At 36.7% G+C, this 21,058-nt stretch overlaps 1 protein-coding gene across 3 annotated transcripts in view; it reads right to left on the reverse strand.

Annotated features, from left to right (window-relative positions):
- The window catches only part of LOC121320038 (synaptotagmin-1-like), a 188,876-nt gene that overhangs the window by 104,344 nt on the left and 63,474 nt on the right, over positions 1-21,058 (reverse strand). For 2 of the 3 annotated variants that reach the window (XM_041258163.1, XM_041258165.1), the window contains exon 2: positions 12,293-12,345. The exons of the other annotated variant lie outside the window; for it this stretch is intronic. The gene's annotated coding sequence lies outside the window, so the exon portion shown is untranslated. The remainder of the gene's footprint in view (positions 1-12,292; positions 12,346-21,058) is intronic. 3 annotated transcript variants of the gene reach the window in all.

Consider the following 21,058-nt stretch of genomic DNA (forward strand, 5'->3'; position numbering starts at 1 on the left):
CAGTTAATGACTGTGTTTCAACCTACATATTGAATTGATGATCATTAGCACATGTTTGGTACAATTGTTTAATCATACACCTGACTATACGCCTACAAAATCCCTGACTTTGTGCAAGTGTACCTAGAAGAATTGACACTGTTTCGAAGGCAAAGGGTGGTCACACCAAATATGGATTTGATTTAGATTTTTCTTCTGTTCACTCACTTTGCATTTAGTTAATTGATAAATATAAACTATTAACATGTCTATTTTTTAAAGCATTCTTACTTTACAGCATTTTTTCACACCTGCCTAAAACTTTTGCACAGTACTGTATCACTGACTGCCCTTTCCCAGCTAGGAATATGTACTAGAAGGAAGCTCCAGACAATTTGGCATTAACATAGGGCTCATAACTTAACCTCTTGCACTGCAGGCTGACTTCCCGTACATTTTAAAGAGTGCTTAAGCAATGAATCAACATTGACTGAGGTGGACGTCTGGAAAGCTTAATAAAAGGTTAAGATATTTTATTCAGGTGTTCCTTTTACCGCATTTCAATCTGCAACATGAAACCAACCTGTACGACTCAATCTTATCTCATTCCAATATGAAACTGGGGCTAGCATGGCAGCTCCATCTGCACAGTCCAATCAGAAACCAGATGTGTCACAAGGTCAAAGGTTGCCAATTTGCATCGCGTTTCCCAGTCCCATGTTTTTCACCTACCTCAATATTGCCCTGACTGTAAAATCAACTGTCTACATGTTCAGCCGTCAAGGTTGGCTACCCACCTTCAGTGTAATTTGCATTGCATGTTCATTAGGTCACTCCATCAAAGCGATTTGGAGAGACCATTATCTGCCAGCATAAATTGCTGATTTGGGCTGAGAGAATTCCACTTCACGCCAGTTTTAGCTTCGTCTACTGCTGATAGAAATGAACAACTGATTGCAAATAACTTTCAGCTAGGTCCCTGGAGCATCCTTATTCCAATCAGTTTCATCTGACAAAACAATTTATATGAATATATTGAATAAGTATGCTGTGCAATATTGACAATTTTGACAATGCTGGACCAACCTGTTCATTTTGATGCAAATTCTTGCTATAGATTTGCTGTTGGTCAGGCTTCCAATAGTAAAGTGCTGTCAATTATTCCTATGCCCTGTGCTCTTTCATAAGCACGCTTTAATAATCAAGATGTTGAGGGCTAAGGGCACAAAACAAAGCTAAAAGAATATTAAGATTGGGGTTTGATTTTAATAATCAAATAAAAAAGCAATCACATGGTTCCTTCATCAACAAAACACAATAGAGGTTACATATCAAATCAGATATGCTTTATTAAAGCTTACAGTCCATGCAGACTTCACTTGGTATCATAATGCCATACTGGGTTGCCAATTCCTTCTCTCCTTCTTTGGCACATTTAGATTTTTCACATTCATCTCTCCACTTAAAATGCCACTAGTAGCTTTAGGCGCATTGTAACACCTTTTAGGTAAAGCTGACACTGACTCCGGGTTTGCACTTTTGAAATCAGGATTTGCTGAACACACTGGATTACCCTAAATTAAAGTGTGCCTATTTAAATATAAATCTATAATTAAAATTTAAAAAAAAAAAAAAACTACTATATAAATTTAGTTTTCCGAAAAGACATATAAGTTGGTTCAACTTACAATTTGAGAGCTGGTGCACGTCTGCTAAGGAAATGTTTGCTGCAGAAGCTCTGAGTAATTTCAGCACCTCGGACAGCTTAACTCTCATCTTTCAGATGTCTCATTTAGATATCTGGGATCACGCATCAGCAGCAATTAGAGGCAAGATAATTGTGTTCATTGTATAGTTATCTTACACTAAATGTCTTTCTTCTCCAATACACAATTTAGGGCAGATACTAAATGACTTGGTATGGTTTGCATCTCTAATAAAAAATAACACATATTTTTAAAAAATCCACCATAATAAAAACATGTTTTTGGATTTATCATGTTAAACCATGTTTACACTATAGTTTGAACATACCAAGATATGTTATTTCATAAAATAGGTCCTATACTGTACCAAAGGGCAATAATTTTAAAAGACTGCACACTTTACATTTTAATGAGTAATATGTATGAAAAGCAATAACTTTCAAGGCATATGTTCTACATAATCATATGTATTAAATACAAAATACATGTTTTAAGCGACAGTAAGAGCTGACAAAGCCGAAAAAGACAGGAAATTGTCAGGTAAGACCTCCACTGTGCTCTTACTTCACCAGTTTTCTGACCAGGCTTTTCAGCACACACTGCTTAACTGGTACAGTAGGTGGGTTCACTTCAGACAACATAGGAAATCACCACCACTGGGCAGGCAGTGGGTGGCTGAGGATTCAAAAGTTCTCTGAAACAGACTAATACAGTAGATATCCTTTAGAAGTTTTAAAGACTCACTTTCCTTTGTGATTAAAACCAAAACAACTATAATAATGACTGATGACTATGTGACATTTGTTTAATCTCTTAATTTCCAGTGAAAATAAGTACTTACTGTTCATTATGAACAACCACGCATGCACAAAGAAAAGTCCAAATAACGCTGTAATTACGTGATCGATTTTGTTGGTTCCACAAAAAGGCACTCCTTGTTAACGATCGCAGCTGTTTTTTAGTAATTTCAGTGCAAAAAATTGTCTCAATAATTTGTAAAAACTCAATTTTTACTCCATTCTGTAACTTTAAAACTGGATTTTCACAATCTATACCAAAAAAAATTCTCAGTGACACGGACACCAAGCGTGCCAAATGGCGTCCCGAAAACATATCCCTCAAAATCGGGTTTAAACAAGAAACTGTCTGCCACTCTTACTATATCTAGTATATACTATACTATCATCTACATTGTCCTTATATTCAATGTTATACCTGTTTAATATCCTATTATGTATGTTGTGTGAGTCTTATATGTGATTCCCCCTTAGATCACTATCTGACATGCTTACTAACTATTCAACACATTGTGCAGCTTCTTTTAAGTCTACAGCATGAACTAATAAATGCATCAATTAGAAACCCTTGCCTGTTGCACATTCAGGTGTTTGCAGTGCTAATACCTGTTCATTAATATAAGTTCTTGAAAAGGTACGGCACACAAAATAACCTTGAGATTATTCATTTAGATTGTAAATAAAAAAATACAACTAAAATATGAAATTAAAAGGTTTGCTTCAGTACTGTATGTGTCAGGCTAGTTCTTCTTATCCCGACCATCAGGACAGACAGTTTGGCACACAATGGTACAATAACTACAGTAACTAGACGTGCTTTACCTCTCAAGCAGCTGAACTGAACCACAGAGTTAGTTCAAATTAAAAGGTTGATTTTGCTTGGCATGTGATATTATTCGCTGTGCTTCTCTCATTCTTAGTTTATTAAAAACTACAAAGCACGGGTAACCTGAGCTTTTTTAGCATGTATTTTGCTATGTATTTGTGATCTCTTGTTGCTAAGAATAATGTCCGATTATAATGTCCAAAGGCGAGAAAACGTACAGTGGCAGTATAACTTGCTGAAGAGCAGCTGAGAAATTATGTAATTAGACATTAAGGGCCTCATTCACTAAACACTGGTAACGTGTTTTGCACAAAGTAAACCCCTTGCTGTATTCATTAATCAGTGACAGGCAAGCTAGCGCATGGAATAAAGCACATGGAAAAAGTACCACGTTCGAGTCATTTAAATATAATGAATAATGTTAATGTGTGGAAATGCATGCAAATCACATCACAAAATACCGCGAGGGAGGTATATGATATGCAAACCATATTCATTTAATAAACAACTTACTGATTACTTAGTAGATACACTGTATCTTTACTCTAACACACAACAGAGGTAGGTCAGGATACCATTAAGATGCCTGTGGAGAACGGCATTGATTTCAATTGTGTGGCTGCCTTTGTAATAATAGACAATGTAGCAGAGGGAGAAACACTAGCTGTTTATGTCTATGTTTAGTCATATACAATGTTTTTCATTATTATTATTTTAGGTTGATATTCTCAAGTGGCATATATGATGTTATATCATTTACTAATAATTTGATGGTATTTGTGGTTTTAAAATGTTTCTCCCGTGTTTAATATTTTGGGATTAAAGGCACCAAAACAGGCTATGGGAATTACACGGTCAATGTGTCAAGATATGTTTTAAAGGTTTACAAAAATGTTGCTGAATATGTCATTTAAAAAAAAAAACTATTTTGTCTGCTTGTTACTTCTTTTTGCAGCCAACACAGACCATTTTAAATGGCTCTAGTTTCCAGCAAAAGTTTGTTTCATTTTTAAAGATTGTTTCAATAGTGACTCAACTTCCAATGTTACAGTGTACTCGTACATCCTCAGACAGTCCAGGATATACAAACATTACGAGGCAAGTGTAGCTTTAAACTATACAAAATAACCTGTAAATGTCAAATAAATGAAAGTGCACAGAGTGTGGCTTGAGGTGCACTCATAAATACAAGCAATCAAACAGCATCTAATGTTAAAAAAGTAATGTTTTGCCAAACACCTTTTGAAATGTAAATAGTGAATTTTTAATTGACTGAGTGAGTGCTTTGCTGACTTCTGATTAATATTACGTATCAGTCAGAGGGAGATCAAGTTGAGCAAACAAATATTTATTTGATTTGCAGAGTTAAATATACATGTTTCATTAACAATTGCTTTCTCTGCTTTGACTGTCTCACGGGACAAGATCCCCCACCCGCCACCTACAGAGCGCATTTATTTTGTCTTTAATGTTTCACTGAAGTTAATATTCTCGCTGATTTAGCAGAAAAAGCCGTTCATAATTTCCCACCACTTCTTCTGATAATGCATTTAGCTCCTGGTCAGCAATCTTCAGATTCTTCACTCTTTCCTCCTTGGTCGATGTCACTGTGACAAACTCAAAATCGTTCTTACCTTTCCTTTCGAGTGCACTTATATAGATATATTATAATACAGTGGGAGTAAACCTTATGCATAATTCCGCGTGCTGAATTCTGCGCGCACTGTGACAACTTGCAAATTAATCATTTAGTTTGCTTTATTTGTGAATATAATTAGCTTAGTGAATAGAGGTACCGCTGGTTCATTTTTGTGCACGGTGTGGCTTACCCCTGCCACACGGTAAATTCTGCTCATTTACTGATGCTAAGTGAATGAGGCCCTAAATATTGTAGCGTGCTTGTTAAGAAAGAGCTGGGAATATCCTGAACAATGGTTTTGAAAAAAAATCCAATCACCCTTCTAGGAACAGTTTCTTTGATGAATGCACAAAAGGCTGAAATGTATTTATATCTTTCAAACCCTACAAGAACTGAGGGCATAAAATAGGACATACTGTCACATTTAATTATTTTTTTTGTCACAAACAGTAGTTTGAAAGCCAACACATGCGAAATGTCAGAAAGCTGCAAATAACAAATTTCCACTGAGAAGTTATAAATAAATTGAAGAGTGGCATTCATTTAAAAAAAAAAAAAAAAACAGAAAGAGAGGAAGTCATCTAGCCACCTTGTACTTCCTGAGAGCTGTGTGAAAATACAATAAACAAAGCGTGATCCATGCCACTGCTTTAGTATTTCATTTTGTAATTGTTTTTCAGTCAATTCAACAGGGAATCAGAGCATAACTCCATAGTCATTAACACGAAGAGACCTGACCCAGATGCTCTTGCGAGTAACATCAGGAAGCCTAGAAAATGCTAGCAGTTATTGACAGTAAGATTTAGAGAAAAGCCATTGCTAATTACAATTCCTGCACACAACCCCCTGCATGCTAGCCAACTGTGTTTGAAAACGTACTTTTTATGAGGTTTTAAACTTACTGAGCTCTGGATTAAGTACAGTGTATATTAACTCATTGTAATTGTAATAACATTTGGTCACAGCAGAGCTATACCTTGTAAAGATATAGATCCTAAATATTAATCACATAAAGTCAGAAAAAAACTATATATGAATCCAAATTAACATGTATCTATACTAAAGTAATACAAAAATGACTACAAAAGATTTAGAAGTGAGTAGTTTTTCGAGATTTAAGATTATACAGTAAATACAGTATAATCGTAAACCTCGAAAAACTACTCCTAAATCTTTTGTAGTCATTTTTGTATTACTTTAGTATAGATACATGTTAATTTGGATTCATATGTTGTTTTTTTCTGACTTTATGTGAATGAAAAGACACACATTTGCCCATTTTCCCATTGGAAATAGTGATATTTTGAAATATCACTGTCCTGGTCACAAAAGCAAAGTTTGTGGGGAATAATAGCCATTTTCTATACTTTTGAGGCATAAGCAATTAGGAAATAACACTTACTACCCAGGGACAAAAAAAAAATTAAAAAATTGTTACATGGTGTAATATGTACATAACAAAACATTAGATAGTTGAACAGAACTAACTTGAACTTATTATTCAGAGTCTGAGCTCCACCCCTCTCCTGCTTCAGCACAGCTGGACTCAAGATTCACTGGAAGGCAAGGCAGACGGCCTGCTTCGTCCTGCCGCAGAGACTTCAGCCATCGGCCAGGGAATTGTGCACGATATTCATTAAGAGTTTTCCTCTTGCGGGCCATTTTTGAATCAAACTAGTAACCGTGTAACGTATACCTAAAGCAAAAGCTTTGAATGACAGGTTGCAAATGAAAGTGCACAGTTGGTGCAGGTCTTGATGATTGACAGTCATTTAAACAAATGAGAGCATTCTAGCTCTGCTTGAGTCAACAAGATCTGTCAGAACAGGGTGAAACTACAGTACTAACGGACCACTGAGATGACTGATAGCGACCCCTATCCCATCAGAGCGGAACAGAGATGGGACAGACAGCAAGTATAAAAACTACACAAACTATAGAGGATTTCTAAATGATTATGTTTGGTTAGAAAATCAAAAAGCAATTGGTTTTACCGACATTTATCATATATGAATTTATTTCAGTCAAACTCATATTTTTGGGGAATTCAATGTTTAACGCGCCTTACCGATTAATATCGAAAAGTAGCAAGCCTAAATATATCATCTAAAGATAGTATCACATTTCGTTGAACACAACTATGTGTTAATCATTACACACCTTATATATATATATATATATATATATATATATATATATATATATATATATATATATATATATATATATATATACACATACATGTGTGTGTGTGTGTGTGTGTGTGTGTGTGTGTGTGTGTGTGTGTATATATATATATATATATATATATATATATATATATATATATATATATATATATATATATATATATATAATAGTATTATTATTTGCATGTACAGTTCAAAAATGTAAAAAACAAGGACTTAATTTAACAAAGGACTGACTAACTAATTTTTATTATCTGGGGCCTTGGTTCAAAGTAAGATGAGTCAAGAGAGCTGAGCTCTCCTTAATGAAGACCAGTACAAACACACTCAGACAGCCTATATATAGTTCAGCAAAGACACGGATACTCACACAACTCCCAAAGGATACCAATCAATAACTGGACATAAACACTGTTGACAAAATAAGCTGCCGCTTGAGGCTCTGCGCTCCACCTAGATAACACAGATGATACAGACTTGATATACCGAGTTTGTCTTGCTCAACAATTACTGAACACAACCAACAGTATCGCTTATATTATGGTTAAGCATATTAATGACCTGCTAGAAGACTGGTGACAAAATCAGCAAGTTAGAAAACACTTCAGCATTCAAAATCACACAGCCCTTTATGCTGTTATCCTGATTTTACACAAACCCAGAACCCTCACACATGGAACTGCTCGGTATGCCACCACTCAACCTGGGAGGGCACCATTGGGATGGCAAAGAAATACATCATTCAGAATTTCCCACTGGGACACTTAACACTAGTGATGGATGTTGTCTTCAGTATAGAAGCTGTGGGAAGTGGTTAAGCATAAAGCAACAGTAATTGATAAACCAATCCACTAGGTTTGAATGGGGGAGGGGCGCTTTGGAGAGGGTGTGTGCTTTGTAACCTTTTGCCAGTAAAACTGGGCGTTAATATGAATAGAGGCAGGCAGTGGAGACCTGAAGCTATATCGAGCATATGCACTGTATATATTACATTATAACTGCATGTGCTCATATTCTCAAGACTTCAGTAAAGCTATTACAGGAATAAAGTATACTAGACTTGGAGCCAACCATGAGATTCTGTGACTAAAGTATTACAGCATCCATTAAAAAACAAAAGAAGAAACTGAGGAGCATTGCTTCACTCGGGGCCTGGCTTACAACAATGGCAACTAACCCCTCAGGTCAACCACAAAAAAGATAAAAAGAATAGACTGAAGTACCCATAAACCTAGTTTACATGGCAGACAGACATTCTCTGACCAGGCTCGAAGGCTGCTTTTGACCTTTCCCCTCATTATCGCATGAATGCAGCCTCTTGAACTAATGAATCAAGCACATCTTTTACTGAGAGTCCGAATGACATCAAAACAGGCAAAGCCAATTAAATCTGTCTTTCTAAGTCAAATACATAGGTCGTTTTAAACCTGACCTGGCCATTTTTGAAATTCCTAGCAGCACTTGTTAGCATGCTGTGCAATTTGTTGAGGTAATGGTAAAGTACAACCTAATGCTTTTAATTTATCACCAAATTTTGTTCAAGTTTTTTGAGGACACATCATCATTGAAAATGTATTGATTTGTTATTGAGTTGAACGGCAGACAGACAAGAATTACTTTTTTTTTTTTAGATATTGCTTTTTCTCTGTGTTATATTGCATGGCAACATAATTTCATCAGGGGCTGCACAAATCAGCTTTCTTTACTATTTGTATTATAGTAAACTTCCATTTCAAATTAAACATTTGAAACAACAACAACAACAACAACAACAACAACAATAATAATAATAATAATAATAATAATAATAATAATAATAATAATAATAATAATAATAATACAGTACCTTGAAACATGCTTTTTATATATTTCAATTTAAATGAACACAGTCCTCTGAGCAATGCAGTAATGCAATTTTAAAGCAGTGGGTTACATGGTACTTGCTGTGAACATATCTGAAAGGTATTAATTACACAGACAGCTTGAATGAAGTGCTACCATGTGATAATGGGGACTTGCTCTTTAAGTTTATATTCATAAGATATCTATGACACTAAGTACTGCCTATCTATGTGACTGCTTCCTGCTTTATGATCTGCTCTGTGGCCAGGGAATAAGAAATGCAAGTAATGATTTAATTAAAAAAAAAAAAAAAAGTCTAACTGCTTGTTTCAAATATCCTGTCCATATTGTACCACTCTGTTGCCTCGCTGCTTGCTTATCTGATTAGGCTTTCAGCCACGATGCATGCTGAAATTCTACAGACTCATAACCCTCATCTCCCTAGCTGATTCTATGGGGCTTCCTCCAGTCGCCATGGAGATTTTTTCTCTAACACAGTAGGAAGTACATGTGCTTACCCTGTACACAGGCAGGCAGCCAGCTTATATGGTAACAGATAAAACACTGCCAGGTTTAAAAGAAATACAACCTCTTGGTTGTTATGTAAAGAAGTTAAGGGATACAACATTTTTAGTAAATTAGTCTTCCAGTAGCAGAGACTATAAGAAATAATCAAAGACTGGCAAAGTAACTGACAGTAAAACTGCTAACTTGAAATGTGTTTCACTGTAGGGGATTACATTTCAGCATTTTTGTCATAACTCCCCCCCCCCCCCCCCCCCCCCCCCCCCAAAAAAAAAAAAAAAAAAAACAACACGTCCCAAATTGTGTAAACAAAGATGGATTGGAGAGAGCAATAGCAGCAGACTGAAAAAGAATCCAGAATTGAGATACAAGGCTAGTTTTATTGATAATAAAAACCTGCAGGACTAGCTTTCAAGCTGTGGTTCAAAAGGGGAGGCCCTGTGTATTTGTAGAGTTTATCCAAACAAAGGCCTGCTCTTGTTTGCTGCCTACAGTAATAAGTGCTGCACCTGTCTTTGCAAACCTGTATTGCATCGTTACAAAATCATAGACTTTCCCCTGGTGCAAGTAAGATTTATTTGTGATTTTGTTAAGCGTAGTTCAGGAGGAGGAGCAGCCCTAGCACTATGTCACGGTTATTACTGTATAAAATCCCAGATTTACACACAGCCTATCGTGCTTGTACAAGCATCACCGACCCTCCCACCTCCCCCTTCTCTGCCTTTACAGCTGCCCACAGACTTACATGGGTCATCAAAATATCTATCAAGCGATCGTCTCACTAAGCACAAACACTGTACATCATCACAAGTGCGTTTTGTAGTCACTCTGTGTATTCACTGCCTATTGTCTTGCATTCTGTTCAATAAAATGATATTTCTACAATACATGGGGTATTTGTATTGATATCCTGAACCACGTTACCTGCGTATGTTTCTGTGGCAACAAAGACCAGCCTACCCACTGTAAAGGCACCCATTATGCCCCCACTGTAATCAATATATGATAAAAGGTTATGAAAGTGAATAAAAGTGGGTGGAGAGAGTCTCTAATAATCATAGCATAAAACATTGTGTTACCATTATTTAATTTTACCATGTTAATCCAAAATGTAGAAATGCTTTTAGAGGCTGTATCAGCTGTTCCTTTTTGGTGCTAAGTATTTACTTTTATTGTATAGCTATTAGCTTGTGAGACTTGTATAATTCACATTCCAATCAGCTACAAAACATAGCAACAAAAGATACCAACGGATTTTAGTATAAGACATTGCGAATCAAATACTAATCAATGTTGAACAGCTACAGGTTTTATGCCAATCCTCCTTGCTTCTGACTTAATGACAGTAAATGGATAAGGTCTTTGCAGCAGTGCAGCCCACCATTCTAGGGAATAAGAATTTTGACGGAGCCTTGACAAGATTATCATTTTCAGTATCTTCTTCACCTGTTTGGTGTTACAGTGGATGTGCCCCCCACGTAACATAGAGAAAATGTGTTTTTCTTTTCTTTTCTTTTTTTTTCAAGAGACATTGCATGGTTATATAAGAGGATTAGAGGATAAACAGAAAAAAAACCCTGACAGGAGCAGTTAGTGCCTGTATATGAGTTCTCACTGTTACTTTCTCACTGTGATAAACAACCTCAAAGGGGAGGCAGGGTATAAAAACAGAGTAGCATATAATATAATTTGTAATGAATTACTGTTTCATGATCAATATACCTGCAACTGGCAAAAAAAAATCTTACATAGTGTGTATTACACTAAACAGTTCCACACACAGAAAGACAGTTATACCACAGAATTGCAAACCAACATGGTTAACTTTCTCTTTATGGTTTCTAAAATGTTAGTTGGAGAAGGGTTAGTTATTTTTAAGAAAGAATCTGGTGATTTTGTTTCATCCGTTTCGATTTTGTCCTGGAAGTCTGGGCACAGTAACGTCCCACTTTAACCTTAAAACGAGCACATTCTTTTTTTTTTGTAATTATTATCTTCCACGAGGTGTTCTGTTGAAGGTTAATAAGACTTTACTGTGGAAGAGCCCTATTGGGATGGAGGAAGTGGAGAAGTCCAACTGTAGCTACTGCAAAGTGTCTCAGGAGTGCTGGCTTTGAAACCCTGTCCTTCATCCTCTCTAATGAGGTCTTGGTGTTGCTTACTGCCAGATTGGGGGGGGAGGGATTTCAAAAAGATGAATCAGATCAGTGCACCAAAGGTGGTTCTCAGCAGATAACTGGGATGATTCTATCTTGGGTAGGGGATGTACTATTAGTGCAAGGATGATAGGTGGAGCTTAGTCTGTTCAGATTCTATTAGGTTCTTATCAGGGGGTATAAGAGGGTCATAGTGTTGTCTCAATTCACTCTAAATCTGTCTGTCCAACTATTCGGTACTTGTAGCAACACTTTATTATTAGGCTCCCACTTTTGAACTAATTTGGGGTCTTTTCTCTTTTCTGAGGTACCCCTGCTGATAAAAGGGTGACTATACCTACACATATTAATTTATTTTATTGTATTTGTATCATTTAACTAAAAAAAATGCAAGCTCATTTGGTAATCAAGCAATAATTCTATGTCCCTGAGCAACATTTAATTTCAAGAGCCATATTTCACAATAATTCTCCAGTTTGTGTGAACAGTCTTTTGCTGCCGTCCCTCATTATACAGATAACACTCTGCTTAACCCTCTGCTTAACCCTCTAAGCCAAGTTTTTGTTGGTTAGAATTTAACGCAAGTAAATACGTGTACACAACAATATATTATTACATAATACAAGTACTTACAATTGGCTTGTAAATCCCCTCCTCTCTTCCTTTTCCCTTTCAATAGAAATTCACTGCAATAAAGAAAAACAAACAATGCTTAATGCAGTTGTGTCATGAACCATTATAAGGTTTAATTTTTAATCTCCAAATGGATTGTTAAGGGTGTAGATGTGTAATCAGACGGGGTTTTCTGGTTTGTACACAAACGGCAAAGCCATCCACTCTCTGCGACTAACCAGCTGGAGATTAGACATACCCTAAAGGTTCCAGATCAAAGAAAACAGTCCCTCTTAATACATACTAACAGCTTGTAAAAGTAACATTCATTCACAATGTCTTTTTTTAATATAAACAATTGTCTGGTAAACCACATCTGTTAAAAATCGATTTAGTTATGCCTTAGGCATGCATTAGAAAGCGTTTAGAATACAAAATGACCATACTAATGAGGCAAGCACTTAAAAGCCCTATATAAGGGCTGTACTTGCTGTAGTCACCATGAAAAAAAGAGACAGATTCTATTAGGCTTGTTACAAAAATGGAATGTTTGCTAAAAAGAACTATCAGGTCTTGGACGCAATACCAATGATATCATGTATAACAGCCGCAGGTTACAACATGACACGAAAAAGGATCAGGAATAATTTGTGGTAGCTACTGTAAAAGTCATTGTACAGTAACTGACAAGGTCAGTGTACAGCTGCATGCATCTGATTGTGCTATATCTGTAGAAAGGGTGCATCTGTACATTCATAAACCAATACTGCAAATATAAGCCCTGTTTCATAACAATAAAAAAACAATTTGAAAATCTGTACCTGATATTTAGGCTATAACCTAGTTATTTTAACCTGCTACTACCACAAGCTATAGCAGCAGCATGCATTGTTTCCCCTCACTGAATCTGGTTTCAATAAGGGGTGGGGAGTGGTGTGTCATGATAGCAGCTAAAACAACTGCACCTTTGAGAATATGTAAATAAACTGGGCAGCCAACCATCTGCAGTGGAGTGAAGATTAAACTACAGTATGGAATACTATACTAAGCAGAGATCAAGCTGTACAGTACATAACATTTGGGACATTGCTGTGGTTTGGGTATTAGACTACAAACCTAGAACAGCTTTTGAAGAGGCTTACAATAGTTGAATAGATGTTCATGGACAGTACAAGCCAGTTGTAATGTTTTCCATTACACAAAGCTGGCCAGATAAAGTCAATCAAATACAAATAAATTAAGAACAGATGACAGAAAGTTGAATCATAGACATGAGGACAATGTACAACCCAGCATTTCAGCCACCAAGGTTAATCTAAAAATAAAATGGGATCATCTGCAATTTCTACAAAAATAATAGAAATAATAACAACACAAAATAATCCAACAATGCAACATGTTTATCATATAATTTCATCTAAATCTATATCGGTCTCGACTGATCAAAGCGCTGATCTGAGGATTAATTTACCGATGGATCTGAAGCCGAGAAAGAGTATCCCCACTTATCCAATAGCATTTAAAAACCTGGCTGTTTATTAACAAATAGGCATATCGTCATGACAGCAGTTTCCAGGAAAAAAGAAACACCCTTCGATTACAACCCTTTATTCTGTAACGGAAATTTAATTGATGGTTTTTAATTGATTGAACTGGTTTTGGCTGGTTTCGGGTCTATCGTTCTTTTTTAAATAATGTGACTAAATTATTACACTGACTAATCGCAGACGGTTCCAACCGTAACTCACGTATCCTTTTTCAGACGCCACGAATCGAAACATATGTCTATAATGAGTCTTGTGTTATGTCTGAGATTAGGTTTCCCCTAATCCAAAATAATTTAGGTAACCCAATTTTTACATAAGAATTATTAAATTAATTAATTCCAGAAATAAGAATATACGTAAACAATGCACTACGTATGGTCCAGTACTCGGACAGGGCAGTTCAAGCAGCGCAAGGAACCTTGATCATACGTCAAACGACAGCACAATCACGCCTTTTGCTCGTGTTGGAGTGCGGAGAGAGCGAACCACACTGTACATTAAGATTATTACAAAATGTTACAATACTTTCAGGTCCGGTCAAGCTATCGATATATATATATATATATATATATATATATAGATATATATATATTATATATATATATATATATAATATATATAATATATATTATATACAAGTTTCTTAACGGAACAAAGAATTGCCTTTTACTAAACGAATTAAATCACACAGAACTGTTTCTCGTTAGAAGGCTGTCAAGGGTATAGCCGGTAGTAAGCACAGTGCACTTTGTAATACCTTTTGACTCGTACCAAAAAATAACGACACCAATAAAGAAACCAAACCGATTGACTTGTCTAACGTGAGATGACACAAAAGCAGATGTTTGTCATTCTCTCTCTCTCTCTCTCTCTCTCTCTCCTGTTAAACTACGAGTCAGCGACACTGCCACCAATGTATTCTTCATAAAACATACGAAAAGGAAGAAAGTAACATGCCTAATTAAGATATTTTAGTTTCTTTGTGGAACACACAAGAGTTAACAGCTAATTAAGTTAGAGGATATTTTATGCCACAATGAAAAATAAACAAAGAAATAAATAAACAAATGCATACATATACAGATTTTTTATTTATATATTTGTTTATATATTCATTCATTTATCCATGTGTTTATTTAGTTTGATATTTGCTTATATATTCATTTATTTCTGTATTTTTCATGTTGTTATAAATAGTCTCCATAAGCACTACGGGTATGGATTTCGTGCTCAACGCTGTACGCTCTCAATGCACTGCTAAGAAAGTCAAAAACACTAAACACACATTTTGAGAAAACATGAAATAAAAAAAAAAAAAAAAAAAAAAAAAAAAAAAAAACGAACCTTACACAAAATCAAAACTAAATAGAAGCAGTATTCAACCTAGCTGTAGTCCGTCTGAGTCTGATCAAGCAACCCTCTTTGCAGCTTTCAGAGACAGTTGTCAGTTTTGTAATAATGTCGTGACATTGTTTTACTACAAAGTGTGCAGCGAATAACAGCAACTCACCCATGAAACCTAGTAATGAGCAGCACCTCCGTGATTCAAGCAATGTATTCCTTAGGGTGACTTGTCTTAGCCTGCCCACGTCTCGCCACTGACTGACTGGGGGAGAGCGTCGCCTTTAATCAGTTTGTTGGTTGTCTGGATGCATCATTTCAAACAATCTCATTAGTGCTGCTGTACCATGCCGGAGTGTTTAACGGTAGATTGGACGACCACTGCGTTCATTTGAAGAACGCAGATTAAGAAAATAGAAAACGACGAAGGCCACACATTGAAATGTGAGTGGGGGTCTGTGCTTGGTACACCAATCGAAATATTATTAAAGTTAAAGATAGAGCTCTTCTCGTCTGCGGAGTATAGTATTTGTCTACGAATGATCACAATAGGAAAGCTACTCACTATACAGAACGGCCCTCACGAAAACGCTAAAAGCAAAGACTAATGTACAGTACCAGTACTGTATCACGTGTGACATGATTGTATCGACCCTGCCTTAGTGTAACTGTGTAAACACTACGGAACCGTACTGGTATTTGATAAAAGGCAGTCAACTGGATTTTTTTTTTTTTTTTTTTTTTTTTTTTTTAATTCATTGTTAATTTTGAATGAAATTGCATCTTCATTTGTAACTGTGCTTTGATCTGTACAGTTTTTGTCGAAATCTAAGCCAAAAATGGGTCAGACTGGTGAGATTCCAAAGGCATTATTATTTGTATGTATTGACGAGAGGGAATAATATTTCTCTATCCTATTTCAAGCACAGCATAATCCCCACAGGGTCCTTATTATTATGCGGTATACATTTTTTTGTTTCCATACCTTGTTTTCCCTGGGCCTCTTGTGAAGACCCTTTTTTACCCTGCCTGTCTACATTAATGCTTGGTTTCCTCTACTGCTGTTGTGGCAGTCTAAGGCCAGGTCATGATGAAAACAATAACAAAACAATAAGGCCTCTGGTATACGCCCATTTTGTGAGGTGCATGCAAAACCTCACATAGAAACTTTTTTTTTGATTCCACTTAGCACAAAAAAAAAACCTCTGCATAATTGGAAGCCCTCGTCCACTGTATTAACAGCCATATAATTTTGTATTTAAATATTGTTAGTTTTTGAGACAGACCAAGCCTTAGAATATGTTAACAAAGTTAAGCAAGTCAAATATGCCGTGCTTAATTGGACAGTGTACCAGTGCTGGGGACAGCCAGTGTCCCTGCTGGCTAAACCCTGTCCTGTGCTCAGCTGTGTGGTTGGCAGAAGCACCCCTGTGCAACGGACAGAGTACATTCTCTCATGACAGTATATCTTCTCATGCTGTTTCTTTAGAGAAGGTCAGAGCATAGTACATTTCGATTGAGTTGAACTGTTTAGTGATATTCAACTTCCTCACCACTTTTCAATGACTCAAGCAGGCCATTATCTGGCAGCCATTTTACTTCCAGTGGTTGGTCAGTGCACACAGCCTAAAGGCAGCTTAGCTGGTCTCAGGACCATCAACGCCTTACAGAGGAATGATCCAAATCCATCCCAAATATTAATTTACTGACAATAAATAAAAATAACACTCTCTACAGAAATAGAGTGACGGGGTGGGATTAGAAAGGCAGCTTTGTCATTTTTACTGAATGTTTTGTGGCGAGATTTTGCTGCAGAACTTCAAAGTGGGTGAAGAAATAGTTTTAATAACCGTTGCTGAGCGTCAGCTGTAAATTAAAAATAACAAATATGACTAATTAAAAACACAAAACCAAATAAACTGAATTTGCAAGGAAAATTAATTAATTTCAAGTATGCAGCTGTACATTATTTTATATAAACAGTTGACTAAACAAACCAACAGACAGTCTACCAACTGCTCATCCTTGAAAACTGATGTTGTCATTATAAACCCTCCAACTAAATATTTGCCTTGTATCTGATGTCTAGCCATTTACAGGCTTGTAAATTGAATGCACTCCTTTGTAATCCTAGCTATCCATGTTCCAAAAGGGAATAAGTAACAAGGGGAGTTTTAGCAAATACATACAGTATAAATATATCATAGAAACAATGCATATAATTCTGAACGTAACTGTTTAATGTATTTTACTCTATGGGTTAGGAGTGTTATTTCCATTAAATATAGACCAGCTTTTGGGATATATAATAGGTTAATACTGCCTCTTACAGTAAATAAAATAGTTATGTGCATAGCTTCTATAATTAAAAAAAAAAAAAAATGACAGTTGAAATGTTAAGCTACTGTACATTACTTTTATTAACTGACTATATTAAGTACAGTATCAGTAATAGCAAGTCCCTCTAGTGGCCTCCTTGGGTATGGTATAACAGAGACTATAATGATAGACCAATTCCAGAGAAGATGTTTTATACAACGCAGTAAATATTAGGTACTGGTTGCAATGAAAAATAATCAATTGAATAAAAATTCATATTTTGTTTATTTTATTTTTTTATTTTTATTTTTATTACATTTTTGCTGAATAGTTCACACAGATTGTATCATTGTTTGTAAATATTTTGAAAGCTCTGTCTGCATGTTGAAATCCAGGACCCTGACAAACTATCATGAAAGATGAGGATTTGCAAAGCAACACAACCTGGGACAAAAAGAGCCTGACAGTAAATAATGAATGTGGCACATGCTACCTCCCTCAGTTCATGCATTCTGCTTTGGGGTTTTGAAAATATCCTATTTTATTGCAAACCTTCCTGTTTGGCGGGCTTAAATCTCTTCAGCCTGGGTTTTTTTTCTAATGCTTTCTAATCTTTTTCAAGAAACAAAAAATACTTTCACAGAGATTTCAACGCATCTCTCTATAGTATGTGAGACAAAAGAGCAAGCTGAAGAAATTGATAACACCAACAGCAGGTGACATGCTTTGATTAGTGTGGTTGCAGTGTACCTGACCCAGGGAGAAAGGAAACATAATGAACATGAGCAGGGCATGTTACTCCCAGGATTTGGATAACTCTAGCACATATTCTACTGGAGAATACACAGTATCATATTTGTTTTGAATTTCAGACCACATCTGCAAAGAAAAATGACTTCAGATATAAACTGCTCTTGTTTCAGCTCAAGCAGTAATGCTGTCATCAGCATGGACATCTCAATGCATAGCCAGCCGTTCATTTTTTTTAACCTGCTGTATTACATGTGTAATCGTTATCGTGACAACAAGCGTCCTTTAGCTAAGTTTCCATCGACTTGATTTGCAATTATTTTGTGTAAGCTTAAGAGCAATGCAAATTACTCAACACACACATATAATGAGCTGCAATCATGATAATGAGAGTCACAATGAGCACCACCTGTGCATCGGGCTATTAAGCGGCTGAACTTACAGTAGTTCGGGACAAACACCAATCACAAAATGTTTTAGTACAAATATTTATTGTGGAGAATTCAGAGTATGCAATTTTACAGAGAATCACCTACACAATAATTTGGCATCAAAGCTAACTTGGTTTGAGGGCTCGCTTCCTGGCCGACGGGACGATACAGAGACCCAAAAAAACAAGCCGGTCTCAATGCCGCAATTAGTATTGAATATAGTCCACTTGAAGGTTTAGCCAACCTTTAACAAATGATCATCAGCGCGCAAGAGAGGAATCCATGGCTGATTCGATTGCCCTTCCACCAGGCAGGCTATTAATGCTTAATAGCACATTTTAGCGAAAGCATTTTTTAGATCTGTAATATTTGTTCTAATGTAAACTTGGTAAGCACTGGAGGACCAACAACCTAACCGCTCCAATTCTGAAGGAATGACCCGAGAACTTCTCAGCTGTGAATCCGGACCTGGAAAGAATCTGACGAAGGCGAAAAAAGAACCAGTGTCGGGGTGAGATTGTTCTGTTTTCGTTAATATAAGGGGATCTGAGGGTGATGCGCCCTGAGATAGGCGGAGTTAAAGATAAGAGAGAAGGGGGTCATATGGGCTAACATGGGAGTTTAATTTAAATAAATAGATTTGGGAACCCTTTCCTTCCTGGTCACTTTTATTTCTTTTGAGCAGGAAGGAAAAGGTACCAGATGAGGTGATTGCTAGGTCCGAGATACAGGGGTGAATCTGGGGGTTGAATTTATTTGAGTGCGATGTAAACTCTGAGCACCTAAGGAACCCAAAAAAGGTAAGGAGTAAAAGGGCTTCTAAGGTTGATGGTGATAGGTAGGCAAGCAGGGGCAGAAGGAGATTCTGATTGTTGAAGCCTTTCAGGATTACCGATATTTGTGAGTTGCTGAGTGTAGAGCTGGGGCATAAGGGACATAATATAGTATGATACAATGGGCATTGAAAATGAAGTAATTCCAGGATGACCAGTAAGTCTGCAGTGAATGGGGAGAGATGTTGAGAAGAGTTGTTTCTTGAGCCTGCAGAACCAGGGAATGCAGCGGGTGGTTCACAGGAAGGTCAGGTTTAAAAAGAAAGGAATGTGAGTTGGGAGGAGGTCAGCTTTGGGAGTTATTGCTCTAAATCTCTTTGCTAATGATTTGGACTGTAGCTGAATTATCTGAGTGGATAAGAATGGATTTTTGGGCCCAGGAAGACCCCCAAAGGAATGTGGCTACATTGACCAGATCGGGACCCGCTGGTCAGCCATTTGATATAAAGAATACAGTAGAAGGGGGCTGTGTTGCCCTGTTGAAAGAAGCTTGTAACTGAAAAGGTAGAAGGAACATTAGACAGAGGGAAGCACTATGGGGACCTGCTGAACGCCCATAGTGGTCAGAGAAGTCACTGCAGGGGGGTTAACCTGAAAGGTTACAATTGCTTGTTGGACAGCAGTGGTGGGTATTGAAACTCGCTCCTAACTGTAGAACTGTCTCTGGAACCAGATGCTCAGAACTGCCGATGGGCAAAGAAAAAAAGCATTTCAGAGAAGGGACCACTATGGGGGCCTGCTGGATGCTCATGATGGAAAATTGGTAATTGATATCGGGTGCAGAACACCAGATGAAAACCGTTCTTTACATACACCACATTTTTAGTGGCCACAAAAGTCCCACTTCACCGATTTTGGGCTGCAACATGGGTGTTTTGCAGACGCAAATCAGTTTGCACACATCCTTACATCAGCCCCTTAATGCCAACCATCCCTTAGCCACTTTATATAGCAGCATTAAGATATTAAAGCCAGTGCTTTGATTGAAAAGTAAGGTCTTGCCTTTGAAGCTGTTTACTGGTTAAGAGTCTTTCATGTCACCTGATAGCAATTAAGCATAGCGAGTAAATGCTCTTAGGAAATTTTTGGCATTGTCTAGAATGCATCTTAGGAAAAGCTAAACATTTTCCCCACTAATGATGATACTGTACAGCACATAATTTCTGTAGATGGAAACACTTCATCAGAGATTGTACCTCCAGCCCCATTTGCACATGAGGCCAGTGATCTTGCAAGACACAAATCGACATCGAAACCAAGGAAAGAGTTTCTTCAAGGTGCTTCAACCCCAGTGTTCTTCAGGATACATTGACTTATAATTGCAAGTATTCTTCACCTGTTTAATATTGATATAGATTTCTTGAAAGTGAAATTTAGAATCTTTTACTTCTTTCAATAGGCAAGATGTCATTTTAGCTGTTTTTTAGCGCCTCTATCCAAGCACTACAGCACACTATTAACTGGCATTCACAGGCCAGTGAAGAAAATACATGAAAAATTCACAAATAATGATGCCCAAAGACATTTTATAGTCTAATATATTCAAAGCACCCTATATTACTTGAA

Source organism: Polyodon spathula, chromosome 8 (assembly GCF_017654505.1).
Source record: "Polyodon spathula isolate WHYD16114869_AA chromosome 8, ASM1765450v1, whole genome shotgun sequence".
NCBI classification, from domain to species: domain Eukaryota; kingdom Metazoa; phylum Chordata; class Actinopteri; order Acipenseriformes; family Polyodontidae; genus Polyodon; species Polyodon spathula.